The sequence below is a fragment of the Petromyzon marinus genome, chromosome 21 (genome assembly GCF_048934315.1).
Source record: "Petromyzon marinus isolate PM22_M1 ecotype Great Lakes invasive population chromosome 21, UKy_Petmar_22M1.pri1.0, whole genome shotgun sequence".
NCBI lineage: Eukaryota > Metazoa > Chordata > Hyperoartia > Petromyzontiformes > Petromyzontidae > Petromyzon > Petromyzon marinus.
This window is the reverse complement of record NC_133687.1, coordinates 10066122-10078976: the sequence shown is the minus strand read 5'-3', so window position 1 is coordinate 10078976 and position 12855 is coordinate 10066122. Positions and strand designations below refer to the sequence as shown.

The 12855-nt window shown below is 47.5% G+C and overlaps 1 protein-coding gene across 1 annotated transcript in view; it reads right to left on the bottom strand.

Annotated features, from left to right (window-relative positions):
• The window catches only part of LOC116944646 (epidermal growth factor receptor kinase substrate 8-like), a 51936-nt gene extending 39444 nt beyond the window's left edge, over positions 1 to 12492 (bottom strand). The window contains exon 1 of the mRNA XM_076068543.1: positions 12150 to 12492. The gene's annotated coding sequence lies outside the window, so the exon portion shown is untranslated. The remainder of the gene's footprint in view (positions 1 to 12149) is intronic.
• Positions 12493 to 12855: the final 363 nt, after the last annotated feature.

Here is a 12855-nt window from a genome sequence, read left to right as displayed (position 1 = left end):
TTAACGATGTTGAATAGTACACAGTGGGCAATGTTACTGTGTGTGATCCCAATTAAATAATTTGAAGGTATTATTCAGCATTGGCATGCGTGGCTAATCCCAGCTACAGACCTATTGCATGGTGTTTCTTTTTTAGCTGTGGAATAAAACCAGACAACCCAGAGGAAACCCGTGCGGAACGGGGAAGGTTGAGAAGGCACAAACTCCACACAGAGAGGTGCCAATGTCAGATATCGAATCCAGACCCTTCTTGCTGTGGGGTGCGGGGCCCACCCCCCTTGACCTAACAATAATGCGCAGAGGCACAGCCAGGATGGTAGCTACCGGGGGTGTCGTGGGGTCCCGACACCCTCCGCCCCCCACTAATTTTTTCTCGAACACAACACCCCAATACCCCATCTCTATTCACTGTATCACTTTTAGCTACCCTAATTGTGCCACTCGTAACCCTTGTAAAGCGCCTTGGATGATAGCGCGATATAAATATGAGATAAGATATACTGTTTTCAGTATTCACATCATTTGAAACTATTTATAATAGGCTTCGCTGACTCACTCTATGGGCCTTACCTGGTTTAATAAAAACAACAGTTTCATTTTAGTTAAATTTAGCCATGGCGAAGAGACTCCCGTGACATTGTAGACACCAACTCTGGCACTTTAACATCCTCATCTTTCTCACTTCAGCACGTACATTCTGACTGTGCCGGCGACGGAACCCTTTCCATTCACGGCAACGCACGAGCAGTAGCGGTGGCTCGCCGCTGATCCTTTAGCCAGCAGTTGCGTGGATGTCACGTAAGTATGGCGCAGTACAACTCATCTTATCCGTGAAGAAGTGTGCGGTGGACAATCAGTCATGTGACCAAATAACAACCGTGAGAATTTCACTGGTTTGCTGGTAGGGCACCCCCAACGTCCGATGTGGCTGCTCCCCTGCATAGAGATCTGTTCGCTAGAGCGACCACGTTCACACCGGCAAGTACTTTGCCTCCAAAATCTAAGCTATGACCACCGTGAATCATGCATGTGCTAGTAGGACACGCAGCTCCAACTCCCGCGGTTGCCTCTGCTGCCATGGGCACAATTCGACACCGCCCACTACAGCTTACCACTGCTCACCACGGCTCGCCAAAACAAGGCACCGCTGGGCCATGAGAATGACCAAATGCTCACGCTCCGTTTGAGCGCCTGCCCTGCCTTGGCAGTGAAACGAGAGGCGTTGGCCCGGCACTGTATTGCCACTGAGCTACCAAAGTCACAATCCAGTGACGAGTCAAAACATTCCACCCTCGAAGTTCATGTCGGCGGCTGACCCAACTCGACTTTAGTAAAGTTCGTTGCGTGGTTAAACTTCTACCGTTGGCAGCCCTGTAGCCACGGGGGACTGGATGAGTCTGATCCCCCCTCACCCTTCCCTATACTGAAGTTCAACATCCATCCATCCATCAAGAGTACTACGTAGATTCAGTATGGAGCTGCTCATTCAACCTCAGGTTAAGCGCAAGACAGTGGGTGGGAAATTCCACCTTCCCGTCAGCAGCTCCCACCGTGCGGAAAGCACATCCCAGTTCCATATTCGGCAAATTGAGTCCCCTTCACGATTTAAGTACCATAAAAAAACGTGTTTACTATGGCCTTCAATTGAGTTGATGCTAGGAAGTGGCTACGTAAGGGCCTCGACGCTGCCGTACGCAGCGGCGTCTGTTTTCACAGCGGGCGGTGGGGAGAGGAGAGACATTCAGAGTGGGCGTGGTCACACAGAGGTCACGTGATGTACAGGAGGCTTGAGCTGATATAGATGTATAGATGTGACAGACACCTCTATAGAAAGGGGGCGTGTGGTGCAAGAGTTCACCAGCACCTGCTGCAGATACGGACAGAAGGAAAATATACGAGAGGCTGGTAGTAGTTCAGCAATATCATCTACTTTCCGCGAGATTTGCAAATGGGAAATGTTTTGTCTCGTGACACGGCACCGCAGATGACACAGTTCTAATATAATTGCCGTAAAAGAGTTAAAAAAAATGTGCCTCCCTTGGGTGTATACGTTAAAAATTAACAACGGTTGGAAAGAAAAGTCAATGATGTACAGTATTGCACACCTAGTATATTGTTGTTGTGTAACGATTCAAGCAAAACGTGATAAATAACACGATTCACAGGCACACAATAAATAGACAAGACGCCTCCTTCACATGTATGTCCCTCTATACCTGATCAACACAAGATCGTTTTTTTTAACTATCCCATAAGCCACATGGCCTTCTCGGTGTGCATACTTTCAGCCACATTGGTTCAACACAAATATTCGCAAGCTCGTCTAACCTTTCTCATCTGTTTGTAACCTTGATTACAACTTGGATTGTGCTGTCTGCTGCTGGACACTTTGACGTTGGTTGTGTCGCGGTGGCGAGATGTGAACTCCCTCGCCTGGTATGAAGGAGGTTATGGGTTCGACTCCGACTCTGACTCCTGTATATTTGTAGTTTGCATGCTCTCCCCGTCGTCGCGTGAATTTTTCTTCGGAGTTCTCCGGTTTTCCCCTCCACATTTAGAATCAACATCACGCGTTTAGAGTATCCGGCTACTGCTATACATGTCCACACGATAAGCCACTTCGTTGATCTGTCAATTGTGGCCAGGTCGCTTCTGACAAAGAGCTATACAGCTCAGTGGGCTTTACCTGGAAAAAAAAAAGATGTTGATTTTTTTATCGTTTTGGAACTTAGGGCCCGTGGCTCTCCAAGTGGGTATTAACTCTACACACAACAACAACAACCGCCATTCGCCACTAAGTGGCAGTGACGTCACCACGACGCTTGTGCCAGGCCATGTGCACCTTGAGGCCACGTCATCTCAGTCATCTTAGTCAGTCGACCCGTGGCACTTGGGTCTGCCCCGTGACCTCCTGCCAGCGGGCGTTCGACACTACACGTGGACTCTATATATACACATAAGCATATACAAACATCTGTAAATGCCACGCATCGCAGGCGTATGCTTTGATGCTTTGCGCAATGGCCTTCTCTTTTCAATTTCATTCGCCTGACTTTGGTGTACTATTCTCATGTTGTGTGTTGAGCGGCGGCGCAGCGGTTAGTGCACCGCGCCTGGCGACCTGGGGGGGGGGGGGGGGGGCTCCAGCCTTGAACCTGCAGTGTCCTTGCCAAAGGCCTGTAAATAACCACTGTTTACATCTCTGTGCTGTGCACGCATAAGGCTGAAAGACATGGAACACTCGGCTGCGGGGGGTCAGTGAGTATATTATTCGTGTGGCGTAGAGAGGGGGGGGGGGGTGTCCGTTGTACATGAAGCTATTCTTAGAGGTGACGTTGGTCAAATTGTCAAAAAGAAAATCATTCATCACCGTTTGCCAAACCACTTTGTTTGCACCCTTTTCACGGACAGACGTGCTCGAGTGAAGTACGTTTGGTTGTGTAAATCCTACGATGCCCTTAGCGAGAATTGGCAAGCCGACCCTATAGCCCGGCGTGGGCTAGGCGGTGATGCCATGCTTCACCCACTCTCTACCCCCACCACCCTCCTCAACTCAGCTTTTAAACAAATTATTTGGCGATGCCGCAGCTGCTGCTGCTTCGTTGCTGGTGGTGCGTTGACGAGAGGTTAACAACAAAAGAAAACTCATAACACGTTCTGCAAAAAAACACACGGTGGTCTTAAAAAGGGGAACAAGGCAACTGTCCTTGTTCATGACACATAAGACTCATTCAGGAGCATGTCAGGTAAGGAGTGCTGTGCGTGCATCACTGAGTCATAACCACCCCATTCCCCCACCAATGGGGCATTGACTATAAGGACGCCACTGGAGCTATGCAATTTTAAAATGTAAATTGAAAACGAATTTCTTTAAAACTGCTTTTTGTATTTAGTTTGTTGTCTTTTAACCCGCACCTCCGATTGGCACGGTGGGCTACGTATGGCGCGAAAGAAGTTCAGCATACACACATTGCCCAGCGGCAGCACCATCGCTTCCTTTTTACAGAGGATCGCGCCTCGAATCAGGCAGGCCACCCTGGTTAACGCTGCTCGTGAATTAATCGTGCAATACTATGCACCGTCTGCTTCGACGTTGAATATCCTCATATTTCGTTCGAAGAAGAGTAAGAGATTTGTGTGCCAGTCAGTGTCATGATCTACATTTGCCAAGTTGGAAAAATTACTTGCACATTACTTAACTCGGGAATACATAGCAACATCGCCCCCGACTGTGAAAACTGGGAAGAATTCTCCCGAAAAGTAATTTGCATCCCACTGAAAGCTGAAATGTCTCATTTTCACAGCGAACCAAAGACTCAGATAGAGTTCCAAAGACTCGCACAGAAAGCCACTGACTCACACACAGACCCATCGATCACACATAAAGCCTCTGACCCACTCAGACCCATAGACTCACATGGAGTCCCATAGACTCATACAGAAAGCCACTGACTCACACAGACCCATAGACTCACATGGAGTCCCATAGACTCATACAGAAAGCCACTGACTCACACACAGACCCATAGACTCACACATAAAGCCTCTGACCCACTCAGACCCATAGACTCACACGGAATCCCATAGACTCGTACAGAAAGCCTCTGACTCACACAGAGATCCATAAACTCACACAGAAAGCCACTGACTCACACAAAGACCCATAGACTCACAGAGAAAGCCACTGACTCACACAGACTCATAGACTCACATGGAATCCCATAGACTCGTACAGAAAGCCACTGACTCACACACAGACCCATAGACTCACACAGAAAGCCTCTGACTCACTCAGACCCATAGACTCACACGGAGTCCCATAGACTCACACAGAAAGCCACTAACACAGATATCCATAAATTCACACAGAAAGCCACTGACTCACACAAAGACCCACAGACTCACACAGAATCCCATAGACTCACACAGAAAGCCACTGACTCACACAGACCCATAGACTCAAATGGAGTCCCATAGACTCATACAGAAAGCCACTGACTCACATAAAGACCCATTGGCTCACACAAAAGCCACCAACTCACAGAGACCCATTTCTCACACGGAGTCCCATAGACTCATACAGAAAGCCACTGACTCACACAGAGTCCCATAGACGCACACAGATAGCCACTGACTCACACAGACCCATAGACTCACGTGGAGTCCCATAGACTCACACAGAAAGCCTCTGACTCACACAGAGCCCGATAGACTCACATAGTCCCACACTCATTCAAGGAAATAATGGCGAAAAGTCTCAATGTAGCGGGACCCTCCTGAAAACGAGTCTTAAGACTCAGCGAGGCTTTCCACTGCAAAAAAGCTAAATAAATCTTCATAATCAGCCATGATGATGACAAATACATTTTACAAATATCATCCTTATGACCAGTGAATCAAGTAATTTGCCTCCCGTGGAGCGTATGCGTGTTGAACTTCTTTCGCACCGTACGTAGCCAACCGTGCTCATCGCAGGTGCGGCGGGGGGGGGGGGACAACAAACTAAAACACAATGAGGCCGACAGAATGCAGAGGAGACCCTCTTAACCCCTATAAACACGTACACAGTATCCTCTTCCACGACGTCGATCCAGAGTGTCACTAGACCTGGCAAACAGGCACCTCGTTACGACCCCCACAGAACCGCCCCCTGGATTCAATCTCCCCAGGAAGGAGTGGTCCACCCTGAACAGGTTCAGAACTGGTCACGGCCCACGCCTCGCCAACCATCCACCGATGGGGCATAAGAGCAAGCCCCCGCTCAGCGCCTGTGGGGTGGAGCAAACCATGCAACCAACATCCTTGAAGTCTGCCCCATCAACAAACTGAGTGGAGGTCTACTTGCCCTCGACACGGCAAGACCGGAAAGCAACCGCTTGGGCCTTTGGGCCTTCGCATTCGCCGAGTAAAAATGTTTTTTTTACATATACCAAAGCGTGGAAGACAAGGCCGTAATTATAATATATATTGGGGGGGGACTCACCCCCAAATATTCAATTCAAATATGCTGAAAATGTCCCCCCCCCCCAATATATTGCTATCAAAAAATATTTAAAAAGAATCATTGCTATGCTATGTAAATAAATAAAAACTATTTGCTGAACATTGGCCACAATATCTGGACTTGTATTAATATAACAATGCATATATTTCTGTTTATATGATTGTGGTTATGGTTGTACTTTATTAATCCCTAATCTCTGCCATTACATACAATGAAACAAGAAAAGGTATAAAAGACAAAACAGAGCAATGTAATACAATATACACTATTAGACATTATTGTAAAACATAAATAAAAAGCCCATCTCATGTGTTAGTGAATTTTAAAATATTTTAGGCAGGAAATCAGTTTTCAAATTTAGATTCTATTTCTGGGGGGGGGGGGGGACCCCCAGACCCCCTGGAAGATTTGGCCACCCCAATGTTGACTCCATGGCTACGGCCTTTGGTGGAAGAACAGGTCCAAAAATACCAATTCTGAGAGTTGTGCCATTTTAGTCGAGGCCCTTCAGCCCCGGCGGAGTGCTTAAGTGAGTCACTTGCAGGGCTGACACGCAGCACGGAGGGGGCCACACCTATGGGCCGAGGGAGCAATACAGAGATATTTACAAGCGATTTATGACACGCAGCCTATGCGCCGTAGTGTGCAAGTTCGGTTAAACGTGTCGCCTGGCCCCATTGCTCAAGCTCCGATTGGCCGCAGTGTGGCTCGTAAGTCGCCTGTTATGATGTTTACACTTCAAGGGTTTGTTGGGACTCGCCTGTAATTACGCTGACCGCTAGGCCAAAGCAAGAGAAAAATGTATGACAGGCGAAGCAGTGTTACGTTACATTTCGGATTTGACTACGATCGGAGGATGACGAGACGTAACGTGCAAGCGCAGTCGTATAGAAATAAACGCAACACATTCGTCAACAACACTGTGGCCGAAATAGGAAAATATATACGGTCATAGGTGACGCGTTTCAACGGCCTCTGTCCACCAAGCAGTATAATAAGTACAGCACTAGTTAGTATATGATCCATACCTGTCAACCCATACGGTTAACCCCGTATTCTTGTACAGGGAAATTAAGTTAGATCCATACGGCGTACAGCCGTTTCAATACAGGCAAAAAACATGTATTTTTGTTTGTGTTTCTCCCTTGTGATGGGACTTTGTAGGATGAACGTTGAGATTTATAAGGGCACGGGGTGACCAATAAGGTCTGAATTGGTCTGTAATAAGGGGTTGACAGGTACGTAGTGGTGAGTGTAGTAGTGGTGTGTGTAGGTAGTGGTGAGTGTAGTTGTGGTGAATGTATTAGTGGTGTCTATTTGTTTGTGTTTCTCCCTTGTGATGGGACTTTGTAGGATGAACGTTGAGATTTATAAGGGCACGGGGTGATCAATAAGGTCTGAATTGGTCTGTAATAAGGGGTTGACAGGTACGTAGTGGTGAGTGTAGTAGTGGTGTGTGTACGTAGTGGTGAGTGTAGTTGTGGTGAATGTATTAGTAGTGTCTATTTGTTTGTTTTGCTCCCTTGTGATGGGACTTTGTAGGATGAACGTTGAGATTTATAAGGGCACGGGGTGACCAATAAGGTCTGAATTGGTCTGTAATAAGGTAGGGCACTGATAAGGTGTTTGACAGGTATGCGAAGATACATTTAAAAAAGAATCGTCTATGACCAAAAATAGTTCTCGTGCCGCATCGCACGCAGAGCTACTGTACACACACACACGCGGCACGTATACAGCAGGTGACAAAGTCTTTTTAGTTGTTTTTCCTCCCCTCGGTTATTCTTTAAGAACACCGTTTGTTGCACGTTGTGTTGGCACCAATACATTCCACAGTGACCCGTTCCGTGCAATATTGAAATACGGTGGGTTTTTTTTACTGGAAGACTTTGCTGGTTTTTTTCCCAGGATTTTTCTGCTGCGTGTTAGTGACTTCAAGATGTTTCTTTGTTCATGTTTTTGTTTTGTTGCGGTTGCACCCGAGTCAAGAGCCGCATGACTCACAGGGTTAAACCTAATAAATGAAAAACTGAATTTAGCTTTGGCCAGAATGGCACAGTCGAGAGGGTGTTTGTTTGGATGAACTCAGGCCCCTCCGCCAGCCGCGGCGTGAGCAAGAAATTGGAGGGCTGCGCCTTTATACTGGTAGGAACGAAGTTGTAAACTGAGTGTACCAGCCTGCAATAGATTAATGTGTCCGTCCGTCCCCTTTCAATACTTTACTTTAACGAAGTGAAAAATTCCAATGTTCCTACCAGCCCACCCTGCAGGGACCTGTTTTTTGATCGTCAAGGTAGGGCCCAGCGGTGAACACACGATGCGGCTGTTATACACCTAGTATGTGTGTTGAACTTGTGTCGGCACCGTACGTAGCTAATCGACGAGACTGATTTCTGGCCGAGGCGGATTGATCAGTTGCGAGTGATGACTGAAACCGGCACTAATTCATTAATTCCCTGCACCAGGCGGGGGGCACACGACTGGCCCCGTGTGGAGCCGAACGGTAACAGTACCACGAAGTAATTCAGACGGCAAGGCGAGACATCGGCAAAAAAAAAATACAAGAAAATTAGTCGTTAAGCGATTTTTGTTTTCATTTTTACGCTGGTCCCAAATATACGACGCAGAATACATTGCAGCAAATTCTGATATACTTTTAAATATATATACGGTATATATGGGGGCCTATTAAAGCTTAACGTGTACATACAGTAGGTTAAATAAAACAAATAATACCTGTCGGCGTAACTTAATATTGTACTCGGAAGATAGCCCAAGAAGGGTGTCATATCTCGTATGTCCATCGCTCGCTCGCCACCCCCAACCTCCTCCTCCGATTAAATAAAGCGCGAATTGCAATTGTGCTTAATTATAATGTCACGGTGTCTGCACGTGCACAGGGCCTGTGGCACTCCACTGCTAGACGAGGCGTCATGTGACGCTGGTCAGTGTGGGTTGGCGAACGCTGGAAGCGCAGACGGGCAACTTGTAAGTACGGTAAAGTCCTTGGATGGACGAAGGCCTCCCGAAACCTCTCACGAACCTGCCGATGTTAACGATCCACCCGGCACCTGCATCGTGAATTGGCTTTCGTCGCTCCATCTCCTCGGTTGGGCGGTTATTCTCAGACGCGTTCCATTCCTTGGCTGCCTTTTCATTCTTATTGGCCGTTTTATTAACCCAGTTCATTTGGAATGTCGCAAGTTCGAAACACTAACAAAAGAGGAGCTATACGTCACTCATGATTCCTCCAGGGTAGGTCAAATTAATTCGACTTTGCGGGATTTCAGCTCCATTACGGTGTTCTACAAGTAGTAAGAGGGTGGGCCCCCCGTGGGCCCCCCACAATTGAAATCTGGAATTCCCACCTGCGGATCAGGACCGCTAACGGGCACTGCTGTAGAAACCAGTTACTTAACTCCGCGTGTCATGTGACCAACGCCTCAAGCTCGCTAGGGTTGCTTGTGATATCATTGTCCCGAAACGACATATCAATTTTCACACAGTCATGTAAATGAACATCAATACATTCGTCAATAAGACTGTGGCCTTAATAAGGAAACGTACCGGTTGACGTTTCGGGCAGAGATGGCCCTTCTTCATAGGACATAAATGTGCCCTTCATGCGATATGAAGGACCATTGCGGAAGGTCACAATATTTTTACTCTTAAGGTCACGGTGTTATCGATGAATGTGTTGAGTATTTTTTTGTTTATATTCTTAGCTCTTTCGGTAAAGTCACGTTGAAGGTGACACCTGATGATGACCGTTTGTGTTATGGTCGAAACGTCGTGAGAATTTTAATTGTTTTATATATTTTATTGTTTCCCTTCAACGTGACTTTACCGAAAGAGCTAAGAATATGAATTACTGCAGTCACGAAAACTTTAAATCAAAATATTTTTTTGTTTGTTAATAACGCTTGTGCACCACTCCTAATAATATCTCACGATATGGCGATTGTCACAATGCCAGCTTCCCAAAAGTGTGACACTGAATCCGCCTTTTTATTGGGTCTGTCGGTAAAGTCACGTAGATAGGTTCAAAGAAAATAAAAATAAAACTACGACGTTTCGATCGCAACACAAGCGGTCGTTTTCCTGAACACGACCGCTTGTGTTGCGATCGAAACGTCGTGGTTTTTTGTAATTTTCTTTGAACCTATCTACGTGACTTTACCGAAAGACCCAAGAATATGAATTCCTGCAGTCACGAAAGTTTTAAGTCAAGATTGAATCCGCATTGTTGTTGTGCTTTGCCATACTTCCATGCAATGTATTCTGGTCTCCTTGAGTTCTTGCAACCGAGTTAAATAAAATTAAATAAAACTTAAAACTTCCAGCGCGAATAAAGATGACCAACATAGGCCACATCACCCAGCATGCCTGTATCATCAGAACTAGGAGGCTCAGCAGCCTTGGACCTGGACAGTGCTTGGGTGTGTAACCACCGTGCGGAAACGGTAGGTGTAATAAGTAGGTATAATTAGTAGGTGTAATGGGTAGGTGTAATAGGCGTTGCGGGCAGCAGAGGGAAATGCAGTAAAATCCATCGCTGTTCAGAACGCGGAACGATTACTCATAGGCGTGGTGAAGTTTGGACAAAGGCCCCTCAGGGTCGCGAGGAGTGGAAAAGTCCCCACCCAGCAGTGAATTTACAAAACGGGCTCTACATGTAGGGACCTAACATTCTAAAGTTATTCAACGGCAGTTCACCCAACATAAGCGTTATAATCATTGTCATGTTAAAACCATAACGCTTAGAGCACACGTGGTAGGTCAGCGGGTACAAGACAATGAAATTAACTACCGCAATGGCCCATGCTTGACTTTTAGTTTAATGGGTAATAATGCTTTTAACAACAACAAAAAAACGTGCAGCGATTTGACAATATTTATGACAGCTGATGATGCCATCCATTATCACGGGTCATCTTTTGTCAATCAAACGGTATGGTAAATATCGTGGTCACGTGGGCACAAAACGTAATGATCAGGGCGAACGCTCTTTCATTCAAAACCTCTCCCGAAACCCCTCGGTCGCATCTCCGCCATCAATAAATCACCACCGGTCGTGTTCTCTCGCCCCCCCTCCCCCGCGTCTAGCCGAGCTCTCGTGTCGACGCCGCAAGGCCCTGCCACGCTGCCTTCGGTACGCACCAACCTCAAAAGCGCGGTCGGGATACGTACGGTGCGAAAGAAGTTCAACACACACGTGCACGCGGTCGGGATACGTACGGTGCGAAAGAAGTTCAACACACACACGTGCACGTAGTTGTCGCCTGATGCTAGTTGTTATTACCGGCGAAACGTCGTACTCGAATTGTAAATGTTGTGGAATTGGCACGTTCCGTTCGTAACGTGACAAACCTTACTAATGGGGCAGTGTCGGGCGGTGGCGGGTTTCAACGACGTTTTTATTTTCACGCGATCTCTCACCCAACAAACCTCTGCTGTGGATTATATCGGTCGCGAGGGCCTCCTCCCACGTGTTGAAACATCAACACGTATACAAAACGTGCGTGGGGGAGGACACGCATTGACCGTGCCACCGCCACCACCACCACAGTCATCACCACCCGGCGAATTTTACAAATAATACCAAACTCTCGGACGGCTGGCGGGGTTTTTTTTTTTAGCTCCGGCCATCACGCGGGTTCCTTGCCCGAGAGAACTCACGTGACCACATCTCGCCCCTGGGCTACACCCGAGTGAGCAGCCACCGCCAGAAGTGGCGAGTTGCCGCTGCGTTCACGTTTACCGCCGACGGGCGCAAGAAGGCTGGCGGAGGCTGGCTGGCTGGCTTGTCAGAAGACGGCCGCTTGCGTTGTGGCCGTAACGTCGTGATAATTTTATCGCGTTATTTTATTATTTTATTCTCATTCTATGTGACTTTACCGAAAGAACCAAAGAAGATTGTCAGAACCATTTGAGCACCTTGCCACCAATCGCCAATGGAGCGTGGTTTGTTTCTTCCCACCATCACCACCACCACCACCCACCCACCCCATGCCCCCTTCCACAAGCGTTGCGCACTGAAACATCCAGTCGCTCTTAAACCGTCAGCAGGAGAAGTCGAGACGTCGCAGCAGCAGTTGCAGTCACGGTGTAAACAACAACAACGACAACGAAAGACAGCCCTCACCTGTCTTTGCCGAGTCTTGCGTGCTTGAATTTCCAAAACACCGGGCTGTCTTCTCCGACAACAATACCACCGGCTACTCCAACGCGAAAAACACAATTTAAAAAATATATATATCTTTTCCCACAATAATGAGAGCGATGTAACGCGAACTGTGGCTTCACGCAGCGGTCGTACTATTCGGGCAGAGATGGCTCCATGTTCCGATGACTCTGCGAGTAAGCCGCGTGCGCGTGTGTGTGTGTGAAATGTGTGTGAAGTGTGTGAGTGTGCCCTTCCGATAACCCGCGTCACGTCTCCCAGCTGCGCGTTCTCTGCCCAACCCCTCCGATCGCTCGCGGGTATCGAAGAGCAACTGGCTCGAGTCGCCCAATAAAAACCCTGCCCCGCACGGCGGCGACTCTGCCGGTGATTTAAGGTCGACCAAAGTGCATGCGTTTCTCTGCACCTTGAACCCAGAAGTGACCTCGGAAATGGCTGGCTTACCATTTCACACCAGGCCGCAAGAAGAAAAGGAGTTAAATGCAATCAACAGGACTGGTTTAACGAAGCGAAGCGCAGGTTTTATTTACTCTGCTAAAATTATTATATATACACACACACACACAAGCAGGCCTGTGTTGCGTCACCACATATCAATACATAAACGGCCCATGAGTCTATTAGCTTTCGGGATGCGTGTTTATCCACGCATCCCGAAAGCATCCAA